At 45.4% G+C, this 9,956-nt stretch overlaps 1 protein-coding gene across 1 annotated transcript in view; it reads right to left on the bottom strand.

Moving 5' to 3' along the window:
* Nucleotides 1-9,956, bottom strand: part of PABPC1 (poly(A) binding protein cytoplasmic 1) — a 688,709-nt gene that overhangs the window by 582,592 nt on the left and 96,161 nt on the right. The gene's annotated exons all lie outside the window — the stretch shown is intronic.

Raw genomic sequence — 9,956 nt, forward strand, 5'->3', positions numbered from 1 at the left:
GGAGACTGATCCACTACAAGACTGAGAGACTGCCCATTCTCATATTTACATCTCCTATACTGTGGTTTCCTCAGGGCAGAAAATCCCTTTTCTGTGCTTTGTAAAGCAAAGCAGGTTTTTTGTGGTGCTAGATATCTGCTGAGGGAAAGCAGGGCTCCTGGTCTAAAAGCATTTAGCCAGGCAAGGCTTCTGCACAGCCTCCACAAATGCATTTCAATTTTTCCAGAAAAATTCTGATTAAGGCCTTCAGGATTTAGCCCACAAATTGTGATTCTCACAGCACACAGGGGTCCAGAGATGATCTGGACTAAAATTGTGTCAGGGAGGTCTCTCCTCCTGCTTGTGTTCCTGGTGGGGCAATAGTCTTCATGTCTGTAGCTCTCATATGATTGCAACTTGTTGCACAAGAAGCAATTACAGATGGAGTCTGAGCTGCCTGGCCTGTGGCTGCCTCCCTGGGTCTCGTTAGGCATCTGTGGATAACTGGATGGATGGAATGTGCCCACAAACATATTCCCCCACACCAGGCTTGTCCTACTGCTTGCTTACATCAGTCACATGGAGTGATCTACTTTTACTCTGGGGTAAGGGCAAATCAGGTGAGTTAGATAAAGGTCTTGGGTGTAGGATTGTCTCCAAACAGCAAATCCTGAGGTGCATCTGTGCCTCACCCCTGCACAGAAGAACTTGGGAAGGGAGGGAGGGCTGGAATATAAGGAGTTTTTCTATAGCTGTCTTGTGCAAGGGAAGCTTCTGGAAAGCTGAAGCTATGTCTCCTTACATTTTCCCAAGTCACCATGAAACACTAGAGAAGATGTTTCCAGTCAGAATTGTCCAGGTGCCCTGGAAGGGGAAAGCAGGCTGACTGGCTGCATTGTGGTGTAGCCTACAAAGTAGCCCATGCCCATGAGCTTGTCCTTGGCCTGGGGCTGCTGTACCCTCTTTTCTCAAGCCCACTGGCAGTTCTCCAGGATGTCTGTGAGGCTTATACAAGTCTAACACAAGGTGTTTGCACCATGTAGGCACTACTAGGCTGTCGTGGAAGAGGATGCCATTAATTTTTTTTCCTCCCTCTGATGACACATTTTCTAAACCACAAAGCTGCTTTGATCTGGACAGCATTAGGAGTCCTGCTGTGCTGTGGGTTTTCCCTTTAAACCTCTTGGCAATTATGCACACTGGCAGCTATGCCTCCCCTGGGGGCCACTGCTCAGAGGTCCTCCAAATGGGCCCTTTCGTACAGCTCTGGACATTTTTTTCTTCTTGTGACCTTCATACACAGAGGTTTTGCTTGTTGTTGAGCCTTGGCTGCCTTGGGTGGCTGCAGCTGGTAACATGTTTGAGTTGAAACCCTCCACGTACACAGGAGCGTGACCTGGCGTGAGCCTCGCACTGCTGGCTTCTTCCTCCCGCTCCTCTCTGCAGCAGGGCCAGCACACAGAGAGTTTGCAATCTTGTGCTACTGGTTTATGGCCCACGTGGACCTGTTGTGAAGTATTGGCTCTGACTTGGAGCTCAGGGCAGGAAAAAGGCTAATTTCATCGAATGTGTGATGATCCAGCATGGTGTTACTATGTGCATCAGAGGAATTGTTCTTGGAGGTCTGCTTACTCAAATGGAGAAATGGGTTTCAGCTGACCTGGGTGTAGTCATGTTACTGCCTGAAGGACTGGATTGGGGTTGGATTCCAGTTTTCAGAGCAGATGCTTGTGTGCTAGCTTCCTGCCTGCTTCTGCCTGCAGCTGGATGTGGTCCTGGAATATACTTCTGGTAATAACAATGAGACAGCAATAGAGCCAAACCATCCTGCCTGGCAGCCTGTCTCGAAGCTTGTCCCTCCTGTCCAGCAAGGAATTTGGAGCATTTATGTAAAGATGGCAGAAGCAGTCTGTTCCAGGGTGCCTATGGGATAGCATGAAGGAGCTAAACTCATTTTAGATATAAAAAACACCTTTTCATGGTTTTGTTCTAGAACTCTTGGAAAGGAGGCAAAGTTTTCAGCTTCCACCAGCTGTCAAGTGCTCTGCAGAAGTGAAATTGGTGGTGTCCATCCATTTCCCCATGGGCAGTCATCCCTACAGAAGCCATCACCAATCACCTCCACAACCAGGCTACGTGACAGCAGTCCTGGGATTCCTGATGGCAGGAATGGCCTGGTCACCACAGGGTGTGGTGTGCCTCACCACCTCTTTTAGGGGAATGCCAAAGCACTTTGTGTCTTACTAGACATCTCCAAGCCAGGAAGCAGCTCTCTGCCTGGGTTAGTGGCCAAGAAACTCTCGGGTTTCTGTGGCTGAGATGACTTCTGAGGTATTAGAAAGTTATATATGTTTTTTTCCCCAGTCCCACGACCGAATAAGAAGTCAAGATTTGTCGGTTTTGCTTTTCAGGGTTGATTATTTTTTTTAACTATTACATTCTTTCCTTGACCTGCTGAGATTTGTCCAGCAGGTTGGGTTGTGGCACAGTGACTGCTTCTGGGGTGGTGTTAACTTTTTATACTACGAACTACGTGTATTTTATTCACAATAATTTTCTAATACTTATGACCTGCATTAGGCAGTTTGTCTCTACTCTAAACCAATCAAAAAGTGTCACTATCTTAGCAGAAGATGGAGGACAAGAAGAAGGAGAAGGACAGAATACACCCAGATTCTTCTATTTTGCTTCTTGAACTCCCATTCTAAAACTTCAAAATTTTACTTTTTCACCTTGTGGCAAATTAACTATCATTTAACTCAAACTCTTGTGGCTTGTAAATCTTCACACAAAGTTGGTAATTGTTTCCATGGACTAAAATTGAAGGCACAGGTGTTTCTGACTCTGTGCCAAGGTCTCTGAGCTCCTTGCCAGGGTCTCGAATCACCCAGGGCAGCCAGAGGAATGTCCTGGGTCCCGACAGGAAACCTGCCTGACCCCTTACCTTTAGCACAGGCCATGGAGTGTCAGTCAAAGGACACTACTGACAAGAACTCCAGCTCACTCTCTGAAGGATGCTGGTGCTTCATGCACTGCTCATTCTCTCCATAAAGCCTCCCCTCACTTTGGCTGCTCTTTGCTGCAGCTCTGGATAGAGGCAAAGTGAGTAAGTTTTCTTCCTTTCTCCCATCCACTGAATGTCTGCTCATGCTCCAAAACATTCTTCCTCTTCCTTTTTATCTGATTTCTAAGGAGTTCCAGTTTCTCAGAGCTCAGTTGCTTTTCTGCCTTCTCTGCCCCTGCCTTTCTGGGCCATGCTCAGCCACGGGTGTGGGCTATGCAAAATGCTTGTCTCCCATCAGGTGTAACAGATATTCTGGTGCAACTGATTTCTGTTCAACTGCCAGTAATAAGGATGTAAATAATGCATGAACTGATGCTAGATGGGGATCAAATATGCACAGCTGTGAGTTATTATGTGGTACCCTGCATTAAGGCTGGTGAAAAGAACCACTTTCCAGCTACTTACAATTTTTGTATTCTCTTCCCAGGAACTTTCATTTGAATGTGATCACAAGATAACATCTTAATTAGTCACAGTCTTTGTTTCAGTTTCTGCTTTGCTTGATTTCCTTGGCTAAACACCTGAGCTTCCCAGACCAGGGTCATAGGAAAGCCCACAGGAAGGGGAGATTTTTCACTCTATGAGGGCAAGCAGAAAAGTAAAAAGGGAGGATTGTTTTCATATCCTTGTCTCTCCCCTCACTTAGAGTAGCTCTAAATAATACAGCATAAATCATCCCCACCTGTAGGCCTATGGACACCTGCCACCTTTGACTGTAGAATGGAGAAAGTTCACCCGAGGCAGGATGTTAGCCTAGGAAATGAACAGCCATTACCTCTCCAGAGCATTTTGACTGTGTCTTATTTTCAAGTTTCCATGTTATGTGAAATGACAGCAAATCAGGCACAACACAAGGCAAATTGTCTGTGAAGCTATCAAAATTGTTACTTTTGCACAGTTTTGTGTTCAGCTATTACAAGTATGCTTTTCTGAATCTTTTCCTGTCTTTGTTGGTGTTGCTGCTTGCTCACTGAGACACATCAAAAGACTTGCCAAGTTCCTTTTTTCCCCTGCTCAAAAGGCACCTGTGCCTCTCATGCTGATCCATTTCTAGCACACTTGACACACAAAGGTCAGACACTTTTTCTGGTGCTTCTGAGCCTGTGCATTGTGAGTGCTCCTTTCACAGCCCTGGGCAGACAGGCACTTGGGCAAGGCAGCACCCAGAGCTCAGTGAGCTCAGGTGGGGAAGGCTTTGCTTTGCAAATCATCTCACCAGGGAGGACTCAACCCCAAGGCAGGCACGTACTTAAATCAAGGGGGACCACCATGAAATTTCCATCCTTCCCAGGCTGGAAACTGCAGGCAGCCAGAGCAGATGTCAGAGGATCAAAGGCACTGGAGATGCCAAGAGTCCAGGCTGTTTAAGGTTATAAATAAGTATTTTAGGAACTGAGGAGGGTGAAAGGCCCATCCTTCTGGCTGGTCCTCATTCTCCCCAGAACTGGGATGCCAAAGGGGGACAAAGCAGGGGGCTTTGCCTCAGTGCACTGCTTCTCCTTGGGAGCAGACAGCAAGGCTGGGGCTGCCCATTGGGCAGGAAACAGAGCCTTGAACAATGGGGGAAAGCTTGGGAACAGCACCTGTGCCATTCATGGCCCATCACAGACCTGGCGAAGGCATCATGTGCAATCATGTGGAGAAAGACTATAGCAGCACACAGAATTAAGGCTGTTCAGCACTTATTTAGTTTTTTAGGTTGTGTCACTTTGCAGCTTCTAACAAGCTTCATCTCATCTTCTTGTCTGTGGAACTCTTGTCCCCCCCTAAGTCACTGCTTTGTTCCTAGTGCTGGCTGTAGGGTGTTGTCTCTCAAGAACTGTAAATACAGTGTCTCCCTTTAAGTTAACATTCCTTTTTGCTGAGTGGTGAATGGTTTGCACTCCTGGTTGTGCTGCTCTCCCTGGAGTACTGGTGCAGGCATGGACTCAGGGCCCAGGAAGGACAGACTCCTCCATGAGGACAGAGGGAGCAGCCCAGCCCTGCTTCCCTCCCCAGACACGGGCACCACTGCTTGCCAAGGTGAGGGCAGGCTGTGCAGAGGGGAGCTGTGTGTCTCTTGTCATGAGCTTGCAAAGGAGTCTACATTTGCTTTGGCTTTGAGAGGGGGAGAGGCTTCTGGCCTGAACATCTGCATCCAGGCTGCCTCTCCACACTTTGGAGGGCACAGTCTGGGGAAAAAGAAGTAAAAAATCAAAATTCAGACCAATAAAAGAAAAACTGTTGGAAAGACACTTGTCAGTGTCCAGGAGCAGAGCATACCAGCAAGCAGAACTCTGACAGTCACTTAAGGAGGCAAAATCCCTCAAGGGAGTACCCCTGTGGCTCAGAGCTGGGCATATGAGAGCGAGAGAGAGAGTTCAGAAAGAAATACATAAGAACTACAGATGGGCTACTGGCCATTTTTTTGTCTGCTTTTCCTCTGTGTCCCGTAGGAAATGCCTTGTTATGACATCTCAGCAGCAAGAGGCATTACCTGGATGCTATTTGTCTGTGGTCATTAAAATCCCTTTTTAATTTGTTGTTGAAAAAGTCAATGGTCCATCCCTGCAATTGTGCTTCCCTTAGGTGCATGCTTCTTTTGGCTGGAGGATTTTCAGAGGTGTTCAAAACTCTTATACACTGTCGCCCTGATTTTGTAAAACTTTGTAAAGCCTTCTGATGTTTATATTCTTTCAACAAACTTTCTCACACACAATTCTGTAAATAACCTATGTTTTGCATTCTTTCATGGAGGTGGAGAGAATTGATGGACCCTTGGTCTGTCCAGTGGCATTGGAGAGGTGGCACTGTCACCCTCCAATCCACTGTCACCTTTGGAAAACTATAAATGTTGGAGTCAGAAAATAAAGGTCCCCTCTCTTTTTTGTTCCCCTCGAGAGCAGCAGTGTCTGTGTCATCATTTCGTGCCTTATCCCAACAATACACCCAGCACTCCCCCAGATTTCCTGGATGATGTGCACCAGGACATTACAATGGGAATGGCTGGAAATCCTGGCCAGGATCCTTTCAGTTTCCTCTGCTCTGCAGTGCTGCAGTAAACGTTCCCAGCTGCATCCCTGGATGTGGTCACACACATCCCTCTGCTGTTTGCTGACATATGGAATGGATAGCTAACAGCTTTATTGACATTTCTGTGCAGGGTGCAACTGTCATAACAAAAAGATACCCAGGCATTCAATTTAGCTACAAATTTACCTCTGTCATACCAACCCTAGACCTGAGATTCTGAAATGTACTGCCATAATTAATACCAGATTTTTCCAGCATGGATATTAACAACTTCACATATTCCCACACACTTCTTTGTCATCCTTTTTGGATCTTCCTTTCTGGTGTAGCACATTTTGACTATGAAGTGATACAGCCAACCAGTAATAAACCACTTGGATGGCTTCTCTATCAGTGATCAAGAAAACAGTGTCAGAATTGGAGAATAAGGAGGGGAACTGAAACGGAGGAGGCTTTAAATTTCATTTAATGATGTCTACTAAGTACATTGTCAGAAAATGAAGCAACATCATTTACATCTGGATAAGAAAAGGAAACAGTTGTAGTTCCATTTTCACATCCAAAAGCTTATGAAGTGACAAATGGTGTTTATCCTATCTGAAAAAAATGTTATACTTAATTGTAATACTGTAACTGCTGCCAGCTATCACAGATTCAGTGTGTGGCTCATGACAAATGCTGTCTTTTCAAGCCTTGGTTTGATTATTTAGGAATCTCAACAATGCTTTTCTTTTTGGCTTGAAAGTATCTCCCAGAGCAGAAGCTGAAGACTGGACTGAAAGGCACAGAATTCACTATATATTGATGTTTCAAAATATTTTCTATCATTTTATCTTTTTTTAAGAAAGTGTGATCATTCCTTTTATTTTTCAGTTTTCCAAGTTAGTAATACCACACTCTGGGAAAGGAAGGCTATACACAGGTAGACATACTCATATTTGTTGCCACAGTGTCTCCCTGCAGAGAATCACATTTATCAATGCAAGCCTTGTATTTTTATACACATATCAAATACTTACCTATAGAGAAGGTGCAGGAATATGTAATTATACTTCTGTTTGTTCATGTGATTTCATTTCCTAGACTAGTCTGGGAAGATAATGTCATTATACCCTGAAGATTATCCATACCATAAGACCACAAGGAGAAACTTTCTGGGAGAAATCTAATAATGTGGTTAAAAAATAAATTAAAAAACCACAACAAACCAAAACTGAAAACACCCAGCTCATACATCATTAGACATTAGATTTTTCCCATTAAGAAACAGCAAAGCTAGAAATGAAGTAAAATTTAATGAGATAATTTTCTGCAGTTGAAGATTGGTGGGAATATGCAGGTAAATCCAATGCTTAGCTGAAGGCAGTTGGTGCACATATTTTGACAAATATATTTTTATTGGGCATGAAAGAACATTAAAAAGGGGAACTGCTCATCTCACAGTTTCCTGAAAGTGCTGGGCACTCATTCACATGCAGAGCAGCTTCTTATCTAGTGAGCCATCACTTACTGTGACTGTGCAGCACTTTTCAGAAACAAAGGGACAATGCATGAGCAGGAGAGAATCCTTCTGTCCTCAGTCAACAACAGCTTTGCCCTGTCACAGTCAGCTTGAGGGAATGCTGTTGTAGGATGCAGGAATGTCTGACTAGGGGTTTTGACTTGAAATAGATCTTGGTCCAGTCTGAATAAACATTTTAATGCTTAGCCACAGAAAGATGTTGTCAAGAGAATGGTTTCACACACTGGAATTAGAATATTTCTTGTAAACATTAGCACAGCTTAGTTCCTTTGAACTGGGAGGTGCCTGGCCAGGGAACAGGAGTTTATGGTCATGCTGGCACTCTTCCTCTGGCCAACAGAGCACCAAAAGGAATAAACATGGGAAGATGAAGCAAGGCAGGGGGGAGGTGAGCTCTGGGAGCATCTGGCAATACTGTGGCTTCCAGGCTGGGGCTGGGAGGGTCACTGTTGACATGGCACTAATTTCCATCTATACAGGGCTTTGAGATCCCCGCTTGGACCATGCCGTGGAAACATGACACCTTGTAGATAACAAGTGCCCTGAGTGGAAAATTCCCAGGAGCCTGGTGAGAGGAAGCCTTTGGAATCACTGAAGGAGTCCCTCAGACATGCTGCCAGGTGCTCAGCAGCAGGGAGGGTGTGAGGGAGCACTCAGTGGCTCAGCCCCTGTGTGCTGGCAGACTGCCAGGGCAGGTATTCATTTGGGCCATCCCAAATCTTCTGGGGTTAAAAAGACCCAAATTATCAAAATGACAGGTTATTTAAAGTGAGTCATTTCACCCAGCTGATTCCAACAGAAGGACATTTGGGAGCAGTGACCAGCATGCTGTCTCCACCAGAGATGAGCAGCAGAAACTATTATTTGATTTGACAATAGCAGGGTACCACACACACCCCCTTGTAGGAGCAACCAAGGGATATGCAGAGGACAGGACAACTAATTTCCTTCAAGGATTTCAAGCAAAGGCTTGGTGGTGGCTGTAATTAGCAAGCAGATATTTACTGTGAAGTAGACAACACAGTTTTACAAAGGCTGTGGGGCTGCTGTCAAAATGGGAAGGTGCTGAGTCACTGCCTGGTGGGATTCAGACCAGCACCCTTTGTGGCACTGCCAATCCCCCAATCCATGCATCCACCTGTCAAGTCAACTGGCTCTTGCTAGTCCCCTCTCCTGGCAGCACTGGCAGCTGTGGGAGGTGTGGCAGGGTGGATGCCACCACTGGTCAGACAGGCTGTGGAAGGAAGGCTGTACATGGAGGCACCATGAGGGCAAGGGGTGGCCCTGTTGTGGGAGGCACTGTGCTCCTAGCCTCTCTCCAAAAAGAGTACATCATTTTCTTTACTCTTTCAGAATATCACAGTGGAAGAAGCTGAGGTAATGGTCCTGTAATGTCTCTGAGTACATTTTTGTCCCTGCTCAGCCCTGGGCCTTCCTTCTGGAGTGATGCCTTCCCACTTACATAGATCTGCAGCAGGTGAAAAACAGCTGAATGGAAGGATAGAATGGGTATAAGAACTTGGACTGTACCTCTTGTTTCCAGCAGAACCCATCCTTATCTAGAGCAATTCAAAGAAAATAGTAGATTCCCTTTGGCTATCTACCAGAAGAGAAAAGCAGAAGCTCCTGAGAAGTTCATGTTCCCAGAAGAGCTATGTACTTTAGGACAAAGCACACCCACCCTTTTCTCTGGCCTCTTCTTTGGAATGACTCATGCAGATTTCTGCTTGCTGTTGCCTTCGATCACTCCAGTGAGTCTGCTGTGATTCAGCTGTTCTCATTTTGAACTCCCTCAGAGCATTCAGTCAATCCCAGCTTACCAAGATCAGAACCTAATGATAACAATATGATACAATTTCCAGAGATGCCTGGTATGCTTGATGCTCAGCCACCTTTCTCTGCTGAATTGTCACACAGCTTCTCTGCAGGAACACCATCAACTTTAACCTGGCTGGGACAGCGGGCGTGGGGATGTTTGCCACCACCTCCATTGAATAGTTCACATTCCAACCAAATATTTTTTATCACATGCTATGAAGAAAACATGATGTTACACACACTAGAAATAGCTGGAAATAATATTTTACAGGGCCAGATGGTATAGGGCTGCCACTGTGGGCCTCGAGAGTCATACCTTCCCTCTAAGAAGAGGATGTCCTGTCTGAAACAGAAAGGTGCAAAATTAGGAAGGGTCCATCTCCAAAGATGTTCAGCATGTAGAGCAGATGAGTCAGAAACTTCTGTCTGGACCTGGAAGGTGGAGAAGGGGTCACATCTATGAGCTCAAGTACATGTTTGAGTGGGAAAATAGATATAAAGAGGATTTTGAAATTAACAGCTGATAGGAAGAACCAGAGAAATGAGTCCACAGATCAGCCT

The sequence above is a fragment of the Serinus canaria genome, chromosome 2 (assembly GCF_022539315.1).
Source record: "Serinus canaria isolate serCan28SL12 chromosome 2, serCan2020, whole genome shotgun sequence".
Lineage (NCBI taxonomy): Eukaryota > Metazoa > Chordata > Aves > Passeriformes > Fringillidae > Serinus > Serinus canaria.